Source organism: Paralichthys olivaceus, chromosome 1 (genome assembly GCF_024713975.1).
Source record: "Paralichthys olivaceus isolate ysfri-2021 chromosome 1, ASM2471397v2, whole genome shotgun sequence".
Classification (NCBI taxonomy): domain Eukaryota; kingdom Metazoa; phylum Chordata; class Actinopteri; order Pleuronectiformes; family Paralichthyidae; genus Paralichthys; species Paralichthys olivaceus.
In genome coordinates, this window is record NC_091093.1 from 17,782,936 (window position 1) to 17,808,745 (window position 25,810).

The 25,810-nt window shown below is 40.6% G+C and overlaps 1 protein-coding gene across 8 annotated transcripts in view; it reads left to right on the forward strand.

Moving 5' to 3' along the window:
- Positions 1-25,810, forward strand: part of zfhx3b (zinc finger homeobox 3b) — a 324,823-nt gene that overhangs the window by 116,330 nt on the left and 182,683 nt on the right. For 5 of the 8 annotated variants that reach the window (XM_069524024.1, XM_069524002.1, XM_069524010.1 and 2 more), the window contains one exon: positions 18,623-18,657. The gene's annotated coding sequence lies outside the window, so the exon portion shown is untranslated. Of the gene's footprint in view, positions 1-3,364; positions 3,415-3,643; positions 3,941-18,622; positions 18,658-25,810 lie in introns of those variants that run through there. The other 3 variants (XM_069524040.1, XM_069524030.1, XM_069524031.1) reach the window with 2 other exon arrangements.

Genomic DNA, 25,810 nt, shown 5'->3' on the forward strand with positions numbered 1-25,810 from the left:
TGCTGCGGCTATCTCCTGTCACACAGCACAAGGTCACGCTTTCAAGGGTGATCATGGGAATTAGAGTTCACCATTGTAAAAAAATAAAAAATAAAAAATGAAAAGGAGACATGAAGGAGAGATAGTTTCAACTGTCATGTTTGGCCCCGATTTTGATTTTGTGCTCTTTTTTTCTATTGTTGACTGAACCTCTGATACTGTATTGGACATGAATTTTACACTGCATCACCTCTACCAGGCTGCACCCGTGTTTCTGTCTGTGTCCTGTTCTCATTAACATGAATACAGGTGGGTTTATTTCATAGTGGAGAAATAATGTGCAGTGTATTTGATGAACAGGTGAATATTCAGTACATGATAATAACATATTATTCAAAGATTCACAGTCAGGGAGGTACACTTCAAGAAAAGAAAAGAGACACAGAACTAATGAAAAGGCTTTTTTTTACGGGCAAATTATCTTTTTGAAATTAATAGTTAATATTTTAGTATTGCTATATATTTTTAATTCGCCCTTTGCATTTTTGCAAATGTAATGCATCCTTCCACATTCATTTCACTGCGCAGCCTTGATGAGTACTTCAAATGTGAATTAAAGCACTCCATTTTAAGAGGAAAATGAGTAATAATTCAAAGATATTAATAATACATAATAGTGCTCTTCAGAAAAATTGAAAGTTGAAAAACAGTGGGGAAGAGAGGGGGAAACATTTAACTCTTGGATTGTTTAGTGGTGTTTTATGGATTGTGATGCAGGTTTACAATACTACAGGTCAGGTGGGAGGGGGTGAGGTTAGAGAGGGCACATGACAGTTGAGTGAAGACGGCGACTGTGACGGTCACATAGTTTGACCAAAGCTCTCATTAATATTTATTTTCTTGTTTATTTTTTCAACTTTCTACCTCTTGTGACATAGTGAAACTGTCAGAGCTGCAGAGACGGACTCGTGGCAGAGGACAGGATGGTGGGGGTGGGGGGACAGAGGAGACTCTACATCACTTTCTTTTTCTGTCTCATAAGATATCACTTTCTTCCCCATTCACTTACTCTCTCTCAATTTGAGGTGGTTATGCAAAGGAAATGAAATTCTCCCTTTTTTTTTCTTAGCAGGGCTTTAAAAAAAAATAATATTAGAAAAATCCCATGATTATGATAGTATTAAAATGATTGAGATGGATGCCAATGGAGTCATTTTCCAGTTCTGCTTAAGCCTTAATGGTGGTGATAGAATGGCCTGGCTGGGCCATGGGCCACATCATTTCCTTTTCGCAGGTACAGTGGAAGGGCACGGGGCTGTGGCTTGTTAACTGGCTGCACTGGGGGCAGACAGCTGGAGGCTGAAGGAGACTTGTGTAAAATAAAGTGGGGCGTCACATAAATAGCCATGGGTTGCATAAACAATTATCTTTAAGGGCTTTTTTGTAGATTTTTAAATTGAGTAACTGTGTGTTCATTAGTTGCTAAATTTATTCAAGCTTTTATGGGGAAGTTTAGCTCGACTGTGGTTGGGATAAAAATGACATGTTGGTATTTAGCAGAGGCTGGTGGCCTTCACACTGAATGACTCTGCTCGATGGATGTGTTTCTGTTGTGTTGGTTTGCGTCTGCTGCTGCAGGAGAGGGGGAAGGCTGATAGTGCTGACAGAGTCTTGGGGGTCCACTCTGCAGTCATGACTCCTGCCTGGCTGGTTGCCCCCATGGGTGCACACATTGCAGTAGCCTGTTGACCAGTATGGCAACTCTAGCTTACACAGTCATTTCCAGTCCCTCCCCCTGTCTCTGTCTGAGTCCAGCCCCGACTGTAACCCACCTTTACCTGTTCCCATTTAACCTTTACTGTGTATAGACTTTCAGAAATGCTGCAATCAAACACAGAACTTAGTGATTAATCACACAACTTCTTATACATCATAGTACCCACTATATTGAAAATAAGGACACTAAAGCCTTGTTTATTGTTTTTTAGTAACTTTTGTATCACAGTTTCAGCCTGTGAAACATAGATAAATGAGTTACAGTCATTTTGAAAGTAATTTCTTGGAAAATAGGTCTGGCACAGACTTGAAGCCCACATTTAAATTTTTCATATGATTAAAATTTGTTTTAATGCATATTTATACATTTAATATACTTTATGCTTTTATTACATCTTAAAATATTTTTTTCCTTTGAATAAAACTCATCTCAAAGCAGAGAGTTCGATTGGGGATTGTTTTTTTATTATCTTTTTGAATATTCATTAATCTCAATTTAATATTTCAAAATTGTGGTAGCATGTCATTTCAAACCAATAAAAAGACAAAAGCTAAATAAAATTTAATGCAATTTGTTAATACTACTAATAATAAATTAATCAGATGTTCATTACTTTTATAGTATTTTAGTCTTTAATTTATAAACAGAACCATTTTACACCCCATGTAAAAGTTTGTAGAAAATTTTAACTTTTGAAGTAATTTTTTATGCATTCTATTTTTGGAAGTTATTCACATCTAGTAACAGTAATACGTTTTCCCAATATTTCAATATATACTTTTTGCAAGTATTATTATTTGTGCTTTGCTATGATTTTATGGTCACTTTATCTTTCACTCACACTCACACACACACACACACACACACACACACACACACAGTGCAATAAATTGAAGTCATTTTGATGAAAAAATGAGTGGCAGTGTGATTTGGGACAGCTTGGAGAGGCCAGCAGTGATGTCATTAAGCAGCACCCTGGATGATAAGGCAATCGAATAAATAAATAAATTAAAATCCTATCTTATGTATTCTTTTCACCTCCTCTCAGACCCCCGCTATCCCAAATCCCAGCCCCTCATCCCTGCCCCCTGCCGCCCCCCCTGCCTCCCCCAAACACACACATCACAAATACACTCCTTCGCTGCTGATGCTGTCCACCATCGCTGCTCCCTTCCCCCGCGTGTCCACCGGCATATCAGGGAGGGGAAAAAATGAATGCAGCTTTGCAATAAATAATGCATTTTACTAATACGCATTCAGGTGAAGTCAGTCTTTGGCCCCATCTCATGCACATTCAGAGAGGAGAGAAATGTAGAATCCATGAAGGGAAGGCTTTTCCTCCTGAACTGAAAGCAGTGACGGCTCGATAATAGGCTAAAACAACGAGCATGAGAGCGAAAGAGTGAGAGAGGGGGGACTAAGAGAGTGAGAGAGAGAAGGAGAGAGAGGGAACAGAGGAAGAAGAGAGGGGGGGTAGAGAGGGAGAGAGTGGCAAGCATATTATAACTCATCCATGTGGATCACCCTAGTAGATTGGGAGCAATCCCTTGTTGAAATTGTCTTCTAAACACTTAGAGAGAAGGAGACAGAACGGAGCAGCCAGCCCATCTCAGTGTGCCTGTGTGTGTATTCTCACACTGCCTGCTATCCCAGCCAAGGTAGAGAGACTTCTGACAGACCGCTTGCATGTGTGTGTATTTCACTTGGCTCGTGTCCGTGCGTGTGTGGGGGTGCATGTGTCTGTGCAGTTCTTGTGAGCCGGCAAGCTAGAGAGTGTGTGCATGTGTTTGAGCAAGAAGGAGAGAGAGAGGGAGAGGGAGAGAGAGAGGAGATATGTGTGAGTGTGTGTGTGTGTATGAGAGTGTGTGTGTGTGTGTAAGGAAGAGGGGGTATTATGCACCCTGGATGTTGCCTCGTGCTTTAAACAGCTGCCTACAAGCCCAGGTAGTGCGCGCCGGCTTCTAAATAAGCAGCACATTCACCGTCCCCTTCAGGACAGGAGGCTAGGCTGCAGAGTGTGAAATCAGACTAATACAGTGGCGTAGGGCTGAGCAGGAGCAGGAAGCAGCTCCTGCATGACTTACTTAGACTGGAGGTTTAGAGGACAAGAACGAGCAGAGACAGAGGAGAGGAGGAAATTGGACGTCAGACAGAAAGGGGAGGAAAAAAGAAAAAGACAGTAAGGTCAGTAAAATCCTCTTTTAATTTCTGCTCTTTCTGTCAGTCTACAGTACTTTGAGCACAGTTAGTGTGGAGCTTGGACTGAAGCTGTGACTGTTGTGTTTTGCTGGAGAAAGTATTGATTCTTTGTAAGTTTGTGGGAAGTGTGCTCTTTTTGATCCTGCAAGGTGAGAGCAGATGGAAACAGTGGATGTGGGGGGGCTGGCTTAGAGCAGCCCAACTCTTTGTGTGCGTGTGTGTGTGTTTGTGTGTGAGGGTGTATAGTTCTCTTGTGTTTACATAACTTTATGCAGAGTTGTATAGATTTTGTATACAGGGCAGCCTATGTCTAAAAGTCAAATGGTGTGTGTGTGTGTGTGTGTGTGTGTGTGTGTGTGTGTGTGTGTGTGTGTGTGTGTGTGTGTGTGTGTGTGTGTGTGTGTGTGTGTGGTTCTGAGATGCTATGTATTACAAACAGGGGTGACTGTGCATTTAGGGGGTGTTACTGCCCAGTAACTCTAAAGTGAACCAGATAACAGGACTGGACATAAAATGTGTTGTCCCAGAACGAAAAAAAAAAAGTCACTTTTTTATCGTCAGTGGTGGTGTGGTGACGGCGAGATGAACAGACGCCAATGACAGACAGCCGGTGAATGCTACACACGCACGTAACCGTCACTGTGTCATGTGGTGACATATTACCCAATGAGCGTCAATGTGCGTACAGGTACTAAAAGATCACGTGACCGTGTTGCACACACACACAAGATGGTGTCCACAGTATAGAAAGTTGTGTTTACAGTGACATTTATATACGGAAAGTATAAAAACCTTAAACATACAAAAGTTTGAATAATAACTGTAACAAAGTTCTGTTCTGTTGATTTTAAGATATTTACATATATTTGGTTTATGAACGTACACTATTAAACGTTTTTGTGTCTCAAAAAGCGTTGTGATGTGTTTAGCCACACGCAAGCAAAGGAAAAGTGGAAAAGCCAGGACTACCAAATTGTCAACAATACTAAAGACATCAACACAAAAATTTCAGCCATCCATCACAGCTGTCGGCCTGTTTCTGTGGCGACAGTGATTTATTCTAGGACTGAAATCCATTTGGACTCTCTCTCTCTTTCCCTCGCTCTCTCAGTAGCTCACTCACTCACTGAGTGACACTCACTAACACACATAAACCCAAATACCGTGCAAAGCAACTCTCCCAGTCTTAATAAGTGTTGATTTTGTTCAGTTGCAATTACTTGGGAGTTGAGTTGACAAGTGCAAGTGTTGATTGGAGAATTATCTGCCCTCTCGCAGAGCTGGCATGGCTCTGGGCCAGCTGTTCAAAAATATCAAATATGTCTTGTGTTTATTTCACTTAACAATAATATTAACTTGAAGAGTTATCGGCAAAGTCATTGTGTTTATAACTGGACATTTAAAAAACACATTTAGGATTTGTATGAGGGAATATTCATAATAAATGCATATTTAGTCGACTGTTATTAAGATGGAAGAAACACATCTCAGTACAGTATGATACAATAGAATCATAGACAGCAGCCTTGAAAATGACTCCAGAGTGAATCATCACATCTTTAAGACAGTTTAAATAAAACTGAACATTTACATTTTATTAATTTACTGCAAGACATGCATCTTGAACTGGATTTGATTTTGTGTCTGCGTAGGAAGTGTAAATTGTCCATCTTGCATGTGAATCATAATCTAGTGTTTGCATCACATCGTACCAAAAACTAGCCAGTGAGCCCTCATGAGTTTTTCCTGCCAAATTGAGAATAAAAGCCACAAAAAAAGTTAAATTTATAATAAGTATCAGTGGGTGTATTTTTATCTTCTGCATTACAGTAAACAATATCCATAAATGTAGACAGGCTTAGCTCTGTCCCACACAGGAAGTAGCAGGTGTGCAAGCCTACATGACTCTTCTTGACATGTGTTTTAGCCAAGAAGCATTTTAGCAACTGTAGTGCTCATGTCATGAGCAGAATAAATGTAGAAACAAGAATGAAATCTGATATGTAGATTGAACTGACAGTGTGTGTGTGTGTGTGTATGTGTGTGTGCATCCACGTGCTGTGTGTTGCTGAAGATGAGGAGCAAAGTAAAAAGCCTGCTGCAGCGCTGGCATGCCCCCCCCCCCCTCATTCATTCCCCTCTTATTTAATTTCCTCTCTTTTCTTGCAGCTTTTCAGGCATATTTTTCACATGTCAGATGATAACTCAGGTCCTACAGTGCAGGGAGATTTATCAGTCAACACAATATCACACTGAGAGAAAGCACACCCTAAGACCCTGGCCCAGCCCTAAGCCTAGGCCCAAGCCCCAAGATTGCACCCCAGGATTTGTGTGTGTCCACTTGTATGTGCATGTGTCAGGTGACTGTGTGCTGCTCTATTGGTTGATGGGTATTATAGATGCATAGTCAGCTGTAAATACAGTATGCTTGTCTGTCTGCACAACTGGTGCATCTCAGATGTTGATCTGAGGTGGCCTGTGTGCATATGGAGTCGAACGGAGCAGAGGGGCTCTCTGCTGCGCACCCTCCTCTGCTCTGACCTGTGTACGTCTGGAGGGGCGAGGCTATAGCGCTGACGCTGAGGCCGGCCAGAGAGGTCACCCAGGCTCCATGAGAGTCAGGCTGGAGTGCTACACAACAGAAGAAGAGAGTAAAATGTATGAATGTTGACTTTAGTCTCTATTTGATCATGGAAAACTGAATTGAAAATGAGATGACAGTAAATCAAGTGAAAATCCTAATTTTCCAAATTTTTTATTCTTGTACGATCATGTCTGTTATTTCAGTCATGTCTGAGGCCTGTGTGACTGAAGCTGTCGGTGCCTCTGTGTAGTGTTTGAACTCAGGCTGAGGTCTGGGCCTCGCCATGATAACGTGCCAAACGAAGCTGCGCTCCTGAAATCCTGGATTAATGCCTGCTTTAGGGGCTTAACATGGTCAGCCATTCAAACATGCTCTGGATTGACTGGGCAACCTTGGTCGCCTGTTATCTCCTCTGGAGTTTTACAAGCACAGGAATCAGTGGGGCAGAATTTTATCACCATCACTGCTTGTGTTTCTCTGCACAATAATACACTGGTCATTAAAACACCTCTGACCTGCGTAAAACCTTTACTTATTGTTAACCACTACTGACATGGTATCCTTATTGAAGCATTTTTTTTATTAATATTTTACTATACTTTTTTATACATAATGTACACTATAATTTTCAGATAATTCCGATTTTTTTAAATTAATTAATTAAATTTAATCTTTTACCTAATCTAATTTTCCTTAAAATGCTTAAATACTCTAAATTAATAATGAGATTTACAAGTGGGAACAAAAACTTGTATTCAACTTTTTACAGTTTAATTGATTCGTCATGTTTGCAATGTAATATTTCATATTCTGAGGATTTCTAACTTTATAAAATAACAAACAAATAAGTTGATTTAGTTGATGACTCTTGTAACTTCTTGTACTATACCTATATAAAATAACACTTTATATATTTACATGCATAGAGGCATGCAACTCTTTCTTTCTTTCTTTATTCTCTTCACACAATGAATTTCTGACAGTATACATCCTGTTTGCTTTTCTTGTGTGAATCTATAATACAGTGCTGTACAATAGAAAAATACAAGATATTTGAGTTAACTTATTAAATTCATTGATTTGGTTGCAAGCCTTTTGTTAGCATGTGAATGTCAGCATGGTGTCTCTGCTTTGTTCCTTCAAATGATACAAACTCCTCCATTGGCTGCTCACAAAGACGGGCATGCACTCTCCTCCTATGAGATGTCCATCTCACTCATGTCAGTGTTGTAGAGCAGGTTTGGACGCTGCCTGCATGTATTTACCGACAGTGTTTACTGCCACTGGAGGAGCTTCATCTAGTCACGGCTGCGTTTGAAATAATTTCTCTGTCACACGTTTTTTGACGTTTTCCTACTAAAGCAGATGCATGTTGCACAAAGGGTTAATACTTTGATGGTCAGATTTCCTGAGACAGAGGCTAATGGGGATTGTGTGAAAAAAAAATTACACAGCCTCCAGAAGTTTTGGAATCACATCAAGCAGATAGAGAAGCTGATGCCTCCAAGGGTTTGGTTTAATTACATTAATGTTTCTGAAATTCCCCCTCACATCCTTGTTGCCTCATTTGCTGTTGTTGTTTGTTTGCATGTTAGGCTTGAGGTTCTGTAGCCTGAAATCTCTTAATAACCACACAATGTGAATGTGTTGGCCCGTCTTGCACAATCTATGCAATAAATACGTATGGTCATTCCACATCTTATTACAGCTTATTATTGCAGTCATGTGCATAATCACTTTATGCCTTCTCATGTGTGAGTAATTTTTGCACCCTCATTTGTGAGTCTGACCAAAAATGGTGCTTTTTCAGCCACACTGTTTTATCCAGTGTGTCACCCATTACCCACGTCTTATTGTTTATTTTATCATGATGTTTCCTCAAGGATAAAAATAAGAGCATGCTTTGACCTTCACAAGCAAAGTGCTTATCTCTTGTACAGTGTTTTATCATCATTTGCTCCTGATATATAGCATGTAATATAATTTTTAATAGTGCTATTGTGCATAAATGTAATTTGGTTACATATCGTAAAACAGCATGCTGGAGAAGGAGCAGGGTGGTTTGTTCTGTTGTTTGGTTTTAAAAAACTGAGATTCTGAATTTTTCAGAGCAGAATTTCTCATGATGATGTACGGGCTCCGAGTAGATCGGAGCAGCGCTATGTGTTTCGCTGTGTGCTGTGTGTAAGAGTAATGATGGTGGCGTTTGGTGCTATGTTGATTCCATCTTGGCTGTTCTGCAATAATTCAGGAGCGGAGGAGGGGCGGGGTGGTGGGGAGGAACCATTTTACTCCTCCAATCCCCCTTCACCACCATCGGAATATAATCCGCTGTCTCCTGACCTTCAAATCATGCAGCGATGCAGTCATTTCAATTGGCCCGGCCGCCATTAGCGTGAAATGTCCTCTAGCCACTCTCCTCCTGCACATGGAAGATTTCCTTTCTCCCAGCGTGGTTTCCCTCCTCTACCCTGCTCCTTCCCTCCATCTCACATTCTCTCCACCATGCCCCCCGAAGCCCGGCTGCGATGGAGGGTGGGAACCTCCTGCACTAAGGAAATGAGCCACCACAGGAGATGCTGTTGGTCAAAAGACAAGATGAAAAACATTCACTCCATTAGACTCGATGTGTTTGTGTTGCACTTTGTTCCTTTTGAAAAAAAAGTTTCAGGAGATTGCACATAGATACTTGGTTTTACGGCGACTGTCATTTTAAAATGCCTAATTGCGTGTATGACCTTTAAAAATCAACATGTTTTCGTCAAGCAGCATATAAACAGCACAATGCAGTACAATGTACTTTAAATGTAAGGCAGATATTTTGCTGCAACTACTAAATTGTTTGTGTGATTTGAAGATAAAGAGAATTTTAGTGGCAATTCACACAAGGAAAAAAACAAGAATCATACTTATAGTCATTCTTTCATAAGCTGGGTCATTTGTGTGGCTGTAGCTCGGATTTTTGAGCCAAGAAACAGCAAATTCAGCTTCACAATGATATTGACCAACACTTTGTGGTCACTTGAGTTCTTTGGAGCACGCCCCTGGTAATTCCGTCGGCCAAGTGCATTGCAACCAGGAAGCAGCCGGTACCCTCCTTACCGTACAGAGGATAGATGATATACTGACAGGGGCATAGAAATCACTGCATGCCAAAACTCAGCATGTGTTATGTTGCTAGTAGATAGATAGATCAATTATTGAAAGAGGACATATTTGATATGATCTGAATATTAAAAATATATCAGAGGGCAAACAACATTCATGGCTGTCTTCAGATCTGTGCTGAGAGATGTGTGTCAAATCTCCAGAGAGCTGCGTTATCCAGAAGGGTCAAGGGGCTCTCTGAATGTTTGATAAGATGCAAGAATATTTTTTGCAACTTTTTTTGTTGTTCATTTATAAAAAGTAGTGTAGAAATGTCAGCAGTACCTTTCAAAGTTATGTTTATTACCACTGTGCCTTATGAATTATTATTCCTCCATATTCATAACTGCAGATAAATATCCTGTGACCTAGAATTCAACTAATAATAAAACATCATTACAACAAACACATATCTTAACAGTTTCATATTTCCCCTGCATCCAAAAGTTATTGTTTTTACGGATGTGCTCTGATAGAATTTGGCTCATCCTGTCACTACTGATTGTGTTTCTGGGACAACGGACACATGGAAATGTGTTCCTCTATGTACATATACTGAGTGTGTCAGTACTGACCCTGGTGCAGGGGGTGAAATGGTGAGGTTTGTTTACATATACAGCTGTTGTGTCCCCTGGTCTTACACAAGTCCTCATCTAAAACCTTCCCTGAAGTCTATTTCTCCACACTGCTTGTTATTACATACAGTACGTTTTTATGATTAATGGCCCCATTGGGGTATATCCATAATGCTATGACCTCTAGGTAAAATTGAAATGCATACACTGGATGTAGAGTATTCTTATATTATTGCCCAATATACTTAGCAGCCATTACATTTGTTGGCAATGGTGAAAATAAAACAGAGGGCTATGAGGTTTCAAATCAACACGGCCACTCTAAGAAATGGACTTATTGGAATTGCATTAAGTTGATTAGACTGGGAAATGAATACTGTTTACAATGGAGCAGTGTTAAACACTCTTGTTTCTCCCAGCTATAGGAGTGCATTGACAGTCGGTCAGCATCAATTAAATCTGCTGATCTGTATATCCTGAGAGGCTGGACTTGTTGTCTTGTAATAAAGCCAGTCTGTGGCAGCAGAATGTTTCATTTCCTCTTGGAGATTGCCCTCAGTAATGCACTGTGCTTATCATAGTCCTGGAAGAGGGCTGCACAAAGACAACGCTCTGATGCTTGATACCCAGATCAACCTGGGGCCAATGCTCGCAGCGCTTCTTAGCAGCAGTTGGACCTATTTAGCTGAACTGAACCATGACCATTTAGATTCTGAAGACCTCTAACTTTTTAAAATCAGGGTAATCATGTGGCTTAGATGTTATGATGTGCTGCACATGTCAAATTACAAGTCATGTTTAAAATATTGGTTACATTTTTCATTCTTTTGAAGCAAAAACACTGTATTTTGGGAATATTCTGAGTAGCCGTATGTGTCTGTTTGTGCAGATGGAAATGAAAAATGGGGTCTGGGAAGGACGGGGTTGTGAGGGGGCCAAGCTGTCCCTGGCCATTCATTCTCTCTGGCCCCCCTGTCTAATTAATGGGTGACGTTCACACACGTTATTGCACCAGAGGGTCTGTCACTCATTAATCATCTGACCTTCTGTGGCACAGTTAATGACCTTGGAGGAGTAGATCAGCTGGAGATGGCTGAAGCCGAGGAATTAAATTGTTTCTGGAAGTGGTCATGGTCACATCAGGACCTTTAACAGCCACTCTGCTCGGGCCGTCTCCTGTTACACCTCAGCCTGTGTCTCACCCATTGGTCCTTTCAGGCTCAGCCACAAGGATGGGCAGGGGAATTTCAGACACTGGGACTCCGGATTAGAGTAGGCAGGGTATGGAACCAATGTTAAACTCAAATCACTCAGTTATGACGTTATTGGCTGATTTCCTGCATGACCACTGCCTGTCACTCTGGAAATTACCTAAAGAACTAACTTGTGCCAACTTTTTAAAATAAAAACTTCTTTCATCAAAGTTCTATATTGCAGTCCAATATTCAATATATGTGTTCATGCTTAAATGGAACTTATTTTTCTGAATAGGTTTCATATTTTATGTGCAGAATAGTATTTCATGGAGAAAAGTATAAACTTACACTGGTCTTACTGCCTCTTGTACCTTTCAACCATTCAGATGAATATACAGTCATAAATAAGTCAAGTATGATTTTTGACTCATAAGATTATAAATGCCATGAGAAATCAAATATTGAATACTTCAATTGACGTGAAGAAATTGTAAAACATGCAATTGTCCGGTCAGATAAAAGTAAACCTGACACAAATTTTTAATGAAGACTTGAAAGCTGACGCTCAGGTGGCTTTTTTCCATTTCCTCAGACAGGAAAGGAGACATTATAGAGAAATTGGTTGTTCTTAGGATCTGGATGTTGAAGCCACCAGGGTGGAAGTAATAGCTTCTCTGTTGTGTGAATGTGGCTGAAACTTACTGTGTTAATTACAGGCTAAGAACTTTCTGATGTAGATACTTTAAATATGATACTGAAATCAAGCCAACGTCAATGACTGTGTCCTAATTCAATTAAATAGTTTTGATGGCATGCCACAACAAGAAGCTGTAGAGTGTTTTTTTTTCAACATTCAGCTATTCTCACTTTTTAAAAATTAAATATACGGGCTAGAACATACAATATTTATCCTAGGTTAGTTTTGAGACGTTGTGTGTCACCCAGTTTTAAGTAAACCTGACATTGACTGTCTAATTGCATCATGTAGGATAAGTAGAGTGATAAAGCAGAGTATTGTGTGAGTGAATGCATTGTGTGAGTGAATGTAGATGCTGTGCCCTAGTGGAAATATTAAATTGGAGAAATCAATGGGCCCAGGACAGAACCCTGGGGTGCTCCACAATTCATATTTGCTCAAGGTGACTTAGTATAATGTGACTTCAACAATATTTAGACAAAATTGCTGATAGGGATTTTCCACCTTTTCTTAAATTTTTTACACTTTTTGTACTTGACTTGACTTGTAATGTGTGAACTTAACTTTATGATGTACAGTATTCTTAAAATGTATACAACAAATTATGGAAGCAATAGGTGGTTACTACCTCATTGCTGAAGCAAGTCCAACAATCATATCTGTACAGCCAGCATGTTTATAATGAACTATTTTAAGAAAAAGAAAATTAACAGTGATTGCGTTATGGCTGTAACCTCCTTTTTACAATTGCAGCATTAAAATGTTAGCTTTCTTCTCAGTGACATTGAAATGGAGGGATTTTGTTTATCCCCGCCTTTGTTTATTTAACATTTTGCTCAGCAGGGGAGTTTCAGATAGATTGTTTTCAAGACAGTCCCTGCAGACAGCGAGCAAACACTCTACCGCTTCATCAAACAGAACAATCTTCAACTTTCCCCTTCTGCAGTGTGCAGGGATATGTGACTGAGAGGAACATCATAATGGAATATGATTGAAAATGATCGTCATAATTTTTCCGTCTGAGTCTGTAACAATATGCGAGCACATTTTAGAGGATTTATTTAGAACCATGCGTAAGTGCTCCCTTACACAGAAAAAAAACCACATTGATGGATGAAAACATTTCATTTTCATCTCGCAACATTTGCAAGTTTTTTTTTTATTAATGAATTCACTCGTGTGATGGATTCAAGATTTTTTTTTTCCCCCCCTTGCTAAGACAGCATCAGTAGACATTTGGGCACATGGAATTCAAACAGAAACGCAGAGAGGGAGCTAAAACAAATCTTTGTGAGCTGAAAAGTGAGTTCAACCCCGTATGAAATGAGTTCTGAATTGAGCTCATTCCACATCTGTGACTCCTCTTTGTGCAAATGTGAGCCAGACGAGTTTTAATGGTAGCACGGTAGCATTTTCCTTTTCATTTAAAAATATATTTCTGACAAAGGAGCTGAAAATCCATTGTCAAAAATGGCATGGTGGGGACAGTCATGGACCTTTGCAACTGCACTCATTAAAAACTCACATCAATTCAAACATACGCACACAACCGCAGACATGCTATATGTAGACTGTGCCATTATCCCCTAACCCTTCTCCTACCACCCTCTGTCTCCCTTATAGCTGCCTTCCTTCTCTCTTTCCACCATCTTTCTCCCTGTTGCAAGTGCAGGCTTGATTAATATTTCCACTGCTCCGTAACCATGGCAATAAGGTCACTGCATATGATACTTAATTGAATCTTCACAGTGCTTTTGTGTGCATCTCCTGTGTCCGGACAATAAAAATCTTCCTCTGATGACTCCAACCCCCTTCCTTTACTCCACTCCCCTCCATCTTTCTTTTCATTTTGTGCCCCATGAATTTATTCATTTGTTTCCTCTGCTACCTCTTTCTTCTGCTCCCTTTCTTTCCTGGCCTCTCTCTGACCTAATCTTCCTCGTCCTGTCATATGCGTTTTTACTCTTCTTTTCCCTCAAACATTGGTTCCCTTGCATGTCTTGTCCTTCAGAAAGACACAAGCCACTGCTGTTTCTATATTGTACAGCCAAATTCTCTTTATTTTAGCCATCTGTTTACATCTCCTGTTGTAAAACACTTGATGGCTTATTGCTCTTTAATACCAGAGTAAGTTCTTAGACCTGCTTTGCCTCGTACATTGTCTTTTTTTCCTCCTTATGTTGCTTATTCCTTTTCTCCCCATGCAGCATTTGCATACACAAATCAGTCTGGGGCACAAAAGGTAAATTGATTTCAAATGACACTGATGACTCAAGTGGTGAAACAAAAAGCCTGGCAACCAGGAAACCATTGGGAGACAAAGTCAGCCACTGACATAGGGTGCTCTCTGAGCAGGTGTTCTGATGAATGCCTAACAAATTGGGGGTCCTCTAAGATCTGGATATAAGTGGAGATATGTCCCCTCTTCACGCAGCACATGCACATAAACACATGCTGACTGGCTCTTTGTTCATGCAAGTATGGAGGCTAATCCATGACAAGAGGGGATACAGGTTCACAGGGAGAAAACAGTGGAGTGGATAAAGAGTGGAGGGGTGATGAGGAGGCGGTGGTCTGTTTGGGGAGCTATAGCGTTTCTAAATGGCAGGATGGACAGGAACACAAAAAAACACACTTCTGATTTAACTGATATATTTTAACTTTTAATTCCACTTCCTGCACATACGGCAACAGGATTCGGTATTCTCAAGGTAAAGTTGCACAATAAATAACATGTTATTCAAAGAAAAAAATGGCAATAATCTTGAGGCAATCATCAGAGTCAAATAAAACAAATAGGAAGATAAGAGAGTGGATGGAAAAAATGTACTCATCAGATTTGACACGTGCGCCATAAAATAACCATTAGCAGTTACCCACAATCTAAAGTGACAGTCTATCAATAATGCCACTCTGAAAATGGGACAGGTTTGTTGCTGTCTTTAAATCACCAGAGACTCCATATATCAGTAAAGCATGCAGGTATGGGAAATGCATTACGACTTGATGTTAATGGGTGTGGCGGGAGCAGCGGGACACATCGGGGCGCAGGAGGACATCGCTCACCTCTCAGTGGGTCACGGGCTTGAGACACCTGCTCGATCTCAGGCTCATTCCTGGAGACGACTTCCATAATGGATCCGCAGTTGCTATTTTCTGTTTTATTCAAGACCAGCAAAACGTAAATGGGTTTTTATATCAAAAATTAAAAACGAAGATGATTTTTTTTTTTAATTTTTTTTTAAAGCATTTCATTGTTTCTAGTGTCGGTCAAAATAGCTCTTTATTTTCATTAGTACAGTCGTGATTAAATATCCCAAATACTTGCATCCTGTATAACCTTTAATATTACACAAAGCAAACCCTGTCACTCTCAAAGATATGCACACATGCATGCAAACAAGCACAAGCAACTGTGCTGGAACACGCACGCACACACTGACTCCCATTCACCAACCAATCTCTTCATCCCTAATGGGGCATTTGTGTTCAATCAAACTTTGTGTTGCATATGAATGGGCCTATTAATGAATGGGACATGCACGCAGTGTCTGCCAGCTTCAAGAGCTGACAACGGAGCACGCGTCTTTTCTCCTGCCATGTTTAATATGGAAGCACGTGGAGGCCATAGTATGCCCATCTGCTCCTCACACACGCCGCTCAGCCGCCCCATTTCTACCATGTGCTGGTGTAACAGGCAGGCATTGTAGCAACAAGTGTCTCCACATTAACATGCTTGCCCGCTCCATTCACTTGGCAGCGGGCCTGCTAAGCTGCCCGCCCCCTTATGAGAAAAAGACTTGATTGTGCCAGGGGAGAGAGCTTAGGGGGTAGTCGGGGAAGAGGGGCGGGGAGGGGGACTTGATTTACATACCGCAGCTTAGGCGACTCTCATCTGATTTTAAACGGCTCCAGAGCAATTAAGGATCATTAGCTCTTTTGTTTTCTGTCGTGGCACAATGAGCCAGTGAAAGCATCTGGGGCGCAGTGCCACCTGTGGGGGGGGCGGCCCGTGGGAATGTCAGCACTATGGAGGGTCTGTCTCCCACCCTTCCTCCCCATTCATGTCTCCTGCTCTGCCACTGACAAAGCCCTCGCTCTGTGTGTAAACAAACACTCAGCACCAGGCTGGCACTGCAAGGGAAGCCACTTTGGCAAAGACCCAGCACTGAAGTATGCAGCTGATGACGGTGCATGCTCAGGAGGCACTGGCTGTTTAGCCTTAATAACCTGATCATGACAACAAATTCTTTCACGTGATATAATTTGAGAATTGGCTACGTTCTATCAAATATGTTTCTGGCAAACTAATTTTCACACATTAACACAGTGTGACCCAAAGTCTGAATTTGAGCTGTTTAGCTTATACATCACGATACGGACTCTACTGTAAATCCATATGTTTTAAATGCAAATATGCCACAATATTAAATTTATGATTTTGTTTCTCAACACCGATACCGCGGTCGTCTTTATTTTCTATTTCTTTCTATAGCTTGAATATACACGGCTTTAACCAACAAGTGAGAATGAAACAATATGAAATATCTCAAAATCCTCTCCCTGAATATAATCACATCCTAAAGAGTGGATGTGATCAAGCAGAAATCTTTAATAAGATATAATACAGAGAATAACATTGCCTCAAGGTCACTTGCAAAGCTGCAATAACACCTGGGATGTATTCCTCAATATGTTTATGTCTGCATTTTCCATTACCCACACATAGCAGGCTGCGCTGTGTTAAGGACCCCTGCTACTGTGAAAAGACATCAGAGGCAGCAAAAAGACAGGTATGGAATGTGAATGTTCACATGTCCATTTGTGTGGCTGTAAGACTGTCCTCAGTTGGTATAGAAAAACACTTACTGCTAATGTAAATAGCAAGGCAGCATAAATCAGGAGCCACGCGCAGCCCCGGAGAATATTGTGTAATAGTTATTGCAAAATGAAGTGGCATTGGGATCAATATCCCACTATATCTCACTCTGGCGTAATGGCGCAGGGGGAAGCTGGAGGCCAAGGGAGTCCGGTCCCTACACCCCACCACGGGCCTATAAATCTGCCAGACCTGCGGCCCGCTTATTAAAGTGCATAGACAATCGGCAGCAGCCATCCAAAAATACAAGCTTACTTACTGACCTGGAGTCAGTGCAATGGATGCATTTACCTTGTCTGAGGGCAGGGGTTAAAGGCTGATTGAGGCTATCGTATTATTACACTACACTGTACAGAGAAACAAGGAAGTGTTGGGTTCAGCCCCGTATTGATAATATTAATACGATTAAAACCGAAGTTTGAATGTCAGGAAAACTGCAGATTATTTAATGTGCCTGTTATTGTAACTGTGTCATGTGTCTGTGTTTATATTCTATTTAATACCTTTGTCTGTTTGTCTTTTATTCATAGTATCTTGAGACACACCTTTTCTTCTGCCGGTGTGAGGCGAGCAATTACGCATCCCAAGCTGTAGCTTATGCACCAAAATGAAACATCTGTGTTGTTCACTAAGGAATCTGCAGAGGTGTCAGTAATTATTTCATAATAAATTAAACCGGAGAGGAAAATTATTTTCAATGTTTTGATTCCAAGGTTGATATTTTCCCTCCCTTGTGGAAATAAAGTGTCTTTTTGCCTTAAAGTTTGAATTTCATGGCCACAGCGACAACACGTTGGGTTTTGCGTGGTGATCATTAGTGGGATGGTGTGTGTTGTGTATTGTGAATCATCCTCACACTTAAACAGAATAAGAGAAGCACATCAACACATATTACAAATGCTGCGTTTGAAACAGTTTGTATTTGAGCAGGGCCGTGTTTTGTAGTGTCGAACAGTGGGCAGGATACACTACACCACATTAGCCCGGTGAGGCGGGTCACACAGGATTTTACTTGCTCCGAGTTGTCAGAGAAACAGTGACTTTAATAGTGAGAGAAGGAGGCTTCAGATCTGGGATGACTGCAGAGCAATGTGCCGTTTTCTTTCATGATAGAGACTAGAATGCCATGAATGTATAAGAGAGGAGAAGTTTTTGATTTACATACATAAATCTTTTTTTCTTTTTTTTTCAAGAAAGCAAAATATTATGTTGGCTTGTATTTGTTTCATGCAAAGTGTGTCTGTGCAGTGTCCTTCTCTTACCCTCAGGTCTTAATATAACTTCATATCAAACAGCACGAGGCCTGGAGACAGAAATGAGTGAAAAATAACAATACAGAATAATGATAATGACCGTCTGTGGTTTACCAGTTTATTCAGGTTTTATCCATTCATACATAAGAGGTTGTCGCAATCTGAGTGCAGCCTCGGGGCAGATATTATTGGTCAGTAAGAAGGATGTTGGCAAAAGGTTATGAATAGTGATTGTAATAAACTAACAGTGAGACCTGTGGTTCACTTTAGTTTTCACATTCTTTTTGACACATGCTGACAATAATGCATTTCTTCTTGTGTTTTGTTTTTCTGCAGAACTGTGAAGGAAGCTGTCCTCTTCTTCATAGTTGGTAAGTGTTTCCTTGAAACTTTTTTTTCTCATTGTTGCTTCACCACATGTATGAGATGTTGGAAGAAAGACTTTCTTTGAGGAAAGTTCGTATTTTTACAGATTTAATCTCTGAGCATACTCGTGAACTCAACTGGAGAAGAGAGGTATCAGCTAAAGGGTTTAGATTTTTAAATGATAAGAGGGTGTGCAGAAAGTCTCTACTGATAGATCAATTACACTCACAAACCCCATTCTTCCTCAACCACACTCTATTATTGTCACAAGAAAAAAGATTGTCTAGATTCTTTTTGTAACATTCTTGGAATAAACCCCGTCTGTACTCTGAACAAATTACAGCCTTAAACACATCGTGTCCATCATCAGTTTGACTTAAGTGCTTCTATGATACTGGGTAAAATTGATAAATTATGATGATTAACGGAGGTAAAAATAGGAGTGATTTATTTATTTTTATGTCTTCAACTATTGTTAACATATCAATATTTTATCGATATGTTAAATCAAATTTCAAATTAATCAAATTAATAAAGATTAACATGTTTGAAAAGCTCCACGTATGATAAACAAACAAATAATAAAATCACATAATTTGTCCCAATGGGGTTCAGGTAAAAAAACATTATAAATATTATATTATATTATCTATATTTTCCTTTTAACAAAGCAGAAACATGACATTAAACAAGTGCACGGTTCTCACCAATAAATTTCCAAATTGTCAATCAATTTTTATTTACTACTTTGAATTAAAAGATGTAAACTTAGAAAATAACAAACTAAACAAAGTATTGTTTTTATAACATTTGCAACCCTAACACAAATATTTTTATGTTAAATGTTTACAATAAGTGTTTTCAGAGGATGTTCAAATACCATATACAAGATTTAAAGATTTAAAAAAAATCTAATCAATCAAGCAGCAGGAGATTGATTAATTTATTATGTCTCAAGGAAAACTTCTCATTTACATATTCTGCATTTTAGATTCCTTGCGTCAGAGCAGTAACTGTATGTTGATGGTTTTAAGCTGATAATTAACTAAGCAAACAATTCAAGCTCTTCTCACTGTTTATATTTAGCAGACATACTAATCAACAACAGTGAAATAACGTTTTATTATGTTTAATTCAATTGCACTCAAGTTCAGCTTTGCAGCTGTGAAGTCCACTTAAATTTAATCATGTTCATTGGCTTGATTTCACACAGAGGCACAGTGCAGTGGTTCAACGTGAATCTCGATTGTTAATCTGTCGGCACCTTCATGTTTTCTTACTGTTCCTCAGAGATCTTGTCTCATCTCGAGCCATCTTGCACATAAACACATGGAATATACACCTCCCCTTCATCCTGTCACTACCCTGACCTTGAACCTATGGGGGGTGGGGGTTTGGTGTTATTGTGTATGTTGGAACAGTGAATGATTTTAGAGTGAAACATAAAGATGAAAAACGAGGGCTGGAATAGACGTGGGCTGGACCACAATGCACAACAGAGCTTTTTGTACAAACTGGTGATGTTCTTAACAAGATTCAATGTGTGGAAATCACATGTAAATGTGCGGCACAGACTGACCTTTGCCCTCTGCGTGTGAGCATCTGTGACCAGTGGCTGACCCGTAATCCTCTCCTAAATGGTTTGACAATAGAGAGACGTATTGATCTGGTCAGCCGTCTGGCTAAAGGGTCAAGAGCCTAACACGCACACGCACGCACCGGAGTCTGCTTTGTGTCTGCAGGTAGAGTGGCGTTATCATCCCTGGAGCTCCCTTTGTCTCTCCACCACCTGTAGTGGTTGCAATACCCACTGTTTGGATCAGGCCTCTGTTCAGCTGTAACAGACAGGCTTCGTACATGTGGTCCGACTGGCTACTTGCTATATATGCCACGTTAATTAGGATTACAATGAAGCTATGTGTAAAACAAAAAGAGAAAAAATAACACATTAGAGGGTGTGTGACAGGCTCAGGAAATAACTTCTTTTTCTCTGTAAGACAGCACAAATTGCTTAAAGTAAAGCTTGTTCATGAAAGCCTTCGTAACCTACACCACCCAACCCCCCCTCAAAAAAATAACACATGTCTGCAAGCTCCCTGTCAGAGCCCCCAGCTCTCCCCACTGCGTCTGGGCGGCTGCTCTCCTCTGGGCTCTCCCAAAGAGGGCCGGCCAGCTCCCACATCTGGCCAGACAGAAGAACAGAGAAAACACTGGGAAATTCTCCTGCCGACCACTAGTTCTGCCTCTTGAATACTGAAACCACCTCTCTCTCTCTCTCTCTCTCTCTCATTTGGATTCTTTTGGAGTGACCGATCAACATCTGGAAGGAGCAGCAGTTTTCTTTCCCTGTGTTTTTTCGGGGAGATCTAGGCCCCCGATAATCCGTCTCCCTCCTCATTAAAGGAGCTGAATAAACACAGGCCTCTTCCAGTTGTTCCTATGAATTTCCTCACCCGGCGTCAGGAGACCAGAGCAGGGGCTACTGGATCAAAGCAGCCGGCAGCCCCATGTGTGCCGAGAGTGAGAGTGCGTTCCGGGGTTGGGCCCATTACCTTTCTCCCTGGGAGACGCGGAGGCTCCTAGGTCACTGGCTGTCAGCTCTTTGGCCCAGGCTCAAGACAGGAGGAGGAGGAGGGGAGGAAGTGGAGGAAAGGAAAGGGAAGGAAGGAAAGGAAAAGGGAGGCGACCATGAGAGAGCAGGAGGGAAGTAGATAGAAACAGACTTCCTGATACATGAAACAGACCTGTAAAATTATAGTAGTTGTTAAGACAATCCTTTGTTTTTACATGTTTGACTTGAACGACCTCACGTACAACTCTTTATTTATTAATTTGGGGGTAAGCTTCTAGACAGATATCTGTGTAAAACACAAGTGACCACTTTAAGCTATCCATATAATAATTGCAGTGAATTTATAGTGCAGAAAACGGTGTCAAACTAATGGTATTCCAGCACCTGCGTCACAGGTATTGCATTATTGTCAGAGGAGCAAACTCATTGTCCAGGTTTATGTGTGTGCCACTCTAATGCACTGACCCTGGTGTGACATTAATTTTCTAATTCCCTGCACTTCCTGGCAATCAACTTAGAGGGGCAGTGGTTCGCTGGAAAAGTTTGCAGTCAAGGCAATTAAAGGCAGGAATCTAAGCAGCAGCAGCAAAAATCAACAGAGGCAGAGGAGGATGATGCCTTGCACTGTAATTGTTACTCACTTACTCAGAAAGATGATGAAATTTATCAAATTGCATCCCTTGCACACTAAAGAAAAAAAATTACCAATATTAAATGGTCAGTGTAATCAACTTACCTGGCTCCTGCCTGCATGATGGGTGCAGATGTGGTTGGAAATGAACATAATGTTTGTTTGTATATGTGCATTGTGTGTGTGTGTGTGTGTGTGTGTGTGTGTGTGTGTGTGTGTGTGTGTGTGTGTGTGTGTGTGTGTGTGTGTGTGTGTGTGTGTGCGCACGCTCAAATGGCCCTGTGGTCGTCATCAGGCTCCCATCAGCCCCTCCATTAGTTACTGAGCTGTGGGTCCGTGCTGGAGCCTACCTGCCCTGAATACAGATTAGGAGAGGAGAGTATGGGCAGCAAGCACAATGAAGACAAACACACACACACACGCTCACAACATATTATCTATTTTGACATACAGCAACATATTTTGACACACACATTTATAATCAAAGTAATTGCATTCCACACACCTATCTGACGGAGATGTTGCATCACACGCAATAGTAAAAATCATTAAATACATTTCCGTATATTTCCACTGGCTGATAAAAGCGCATGTGTCTGATTGCTGCCTATCGCTGGACACTGACACGCCGACGCCTGTGGAGAGCACTTCATCTGGTGCAGGCAGATCATAGCTTACACATTCTGAAATAACGTCACACACGGCAGAGTACACACACTGGCAGCCCAGCACAAAGGCAAATATGGTTGCATACTTCTCCTCTCCTTCTGGAGCCAGAGACTCACGTGCTTGTGACAGGAAATCTGCAGGCAGTCATTACACCGAGCTGAGCAAACACGCAGCTGCCACGCTCGCTGATGATGTTTTCTCATGTGCTGCTGCTGTATTGGAGCCATATAGGCACACGCCTGTATGTGTGTTCACATGCACAAATACAGCATGAAAATATACTGATAGAATTTATGTGAGGGGATTTTGTGGAATAAAACCATGTCAACACCAGGGTTTTTACAAAAAACATTTTTTTCTCTCATAGAAGTTGTTTCAAAACATAATTTTTATTGTAGTGTTTTGTCGATATTGATGATCCTATCTCTAAAACATCACAATTTAAGAATATTTATAATTCTACAAATTGTAAATAATTTCCATGCAAAAAAAATCCTGGCACATTTTCCAGCTGTTTTCTTCTGTGAAGGCCGAATGTGAGGTTATAGAAACCGCACCAGTAATGACTCTTATAGTTCAAGAGAAATAAGCAAGAAGTGGGAGTCCAGGTTGAGTTCAAGGCCAAGGACCAGGTCACTGTCTCAGAGTTCATGCAGGAGCTGTAGGGCACGAGGGTTGGGGGGGAAGGAGAGAGGGCGTGTGATGGCTTCTGTGTGTCCCTCTGCCGGTGCAATGGGACCCTTGGGAGACCCGGGTCAGGAGGTCTCCCTACAGCCTCCCTACATTACTGTGCCATTTAAAGCCACCCAGCATCTATTTCCTCCAATAAAAACTAATAACCTTTTCTGTCGGAAATCACGGCGGCTCTTGAGTGCTGGAGCAGAGGCCTGGCTGGATGGCCTGTAATTGCAGTCCAGAAGTCCCCCTGTAGTTTATTTTTTGCAGTGTTTTGGATTTGATTTTTTTCCCCCGGTCCTCCTGGTCCTCTGCACTTTGCGGCTGATTGCCTGCACAGCTCGCCCCACACTCAGTAATCAGACAGGAGCTGGAGAGGGGGCAAAACAGCAACTCAAGGACCTTTTATAATTGGGAGGGATTTGGAGGGCAGTTGGACTTTACATTTGGTTGTGATGGTGACTGTGTTGGCTGAATAACAGAGGTGGCAAAGCCCCCATTACAGTCAAGTAGTCCATTGTGAGGCAGCTATGAATAGTTTGCATGTCTCTGTTACTGTTCATTTGTTGTTCGGAGTGTCGTGGCAGAAATTTGGAGACCAGCTAAAAAAAAATCCAATGCAACTAAAAGAAGAAATTCACACTTTACCTGGTTGGGCTTGGATATTATTCTTGTATGTTACCAGATAAACTGTGCTAAATAAGAAAATATAACGATTATATTTAAAGTTATAAAATAACAAACCCACTTTGTTAATTCTGTATCTATTTTTTTTATTAGAATTGTTTTTATTTGTTGCAGTGTTTCATTACGTTATTTGGACTATTTACAAAGCAAAGTGTAATGAACAAGGTTTTAGATGGTGCTTTGTTACTCAGAATATACACTTCAATATACACTTAAATTTTGATATGTAATACATTCGTAAATGTCACTTCTCTCTAAAACAGTTTATAATTTTCTACTTTATAATAGCTTTTGAATAAGGCATATAAAAAACTAACTCACAAACCAGTTAATATTCTTCAATAACGCTGTGAAGCATTAATAGATATATTTCTATCACAAACCCTTTAAACGTCGGCAGACTTTGCCTTTGCAACAGGCAGCAATTACATCTAGACCCCAAACAATCTTTTAGACCTTTTTTCTTAGCTAGCAGGAGATTATATGAGTATATTATAGAATAATTTAGCACATCCAGCTGTGTTGGCTACCTCTGTGCTAACAGTTGCATGCACTGAGGTGAATTCAGATTCGGCCCTGCTCAGGGTGCCCCGGAGCGTAGAGCCTCAGCTTGTCCACGACTACAAAAGGTCAAGAGTGTAGCCACAAGGAAAGTTCAGTGTGAAATAGAATTGTAGTTGAATGATTCCATCTTCATCTGTCTTTGGGTAATTACAGTCTGGTTTATTCAAATTGGCTGCTATAAATACCAAAATAAGGTTTGCATCTACATATCATATCTACATATACAGTATATACTGTCTGAGATGAAGGCATCCCTGTTTCTTTCCTTCCTCTTCACTGTCTATCTCAAATGAAGAAAATGGGAAGTTGATTTCCATATGCCAGCCCTCCTCTTCAGATCAATCTACAAACCAGCAATAATTAACTATTTCCTGAAAATACATCATGGAGATATATACAAATAAATACATCAAATGAAACATTTGAAGAAAAGAGGCCAGTGAAGGTGGGGGGGTCACATCTATCTAATCAATTGGACAATTTTCAGTCGCGTGCTTTACGACGCACTACTGGACACTAATTGAAGAGCCGAAAGCACCATTAGGGTCAGTCTGGGTCTGTCCGTGCACTACACCGGTATAAGGACAGCGTACAACCCCTCCTCTGCCTCAGTGAACCCCCCAGGGCATAGAGGCCACAGCCGAGCCGTGCTCTCTGACATTAAAAAACAAATATCTGTGGTCTGCCCGAACAGACAATGCCTTGTCTCCACAATGCATGGAGATGGGAGGGCATATCTTTTCAATGACGGAGGACAGTGCTGCTCATTTTGTGTTCCTGTTTCCTTCTGATGTTTTAATCTGGGACTGAAAGAGATTTCTGTGAATCGGGAGACAGGACACGGTCGCAGAAGTTTTTTTCTCACACATTGTTCTCTAAGGTGAATCAGAATAATTGTCTTCACTTTTATGAAATGTTTGTAACAGTATTTTGATATTTTTCCACTTAAGGCCATTGTCAGTCAGTCTGGTTCAGTAATTCTACATGACACTGTCAGCCTGTAAGGAAAGTGTCCCGCCTTTAAAGACCCTTGAAACTTTCACCACGTTGATATGAAATTGTGTTGCAATGTGTATCTGCTTGTGTGCAGGTGTGTTAAAAATGAATGAGTGGCAGAAGAAAAAATAATAAAGGTTGACGTAAGCAAAATAGTTTTAGAATATAAGTGTGAATGTCTGCAGTGTTATTTAGTGTTTACTCTGTCTAATAGGCAGATTAGTCATATTATATATGTTGCTAGACATCTCATTTTGCTTCCTTACTAAGTCAATAAACTTATATACAGAAAATCAGTTGGTCACTAAAAGACTAATGAGCTGATCAAAAATAATAATGTTTACATGTAACAGGCAGCATGTGT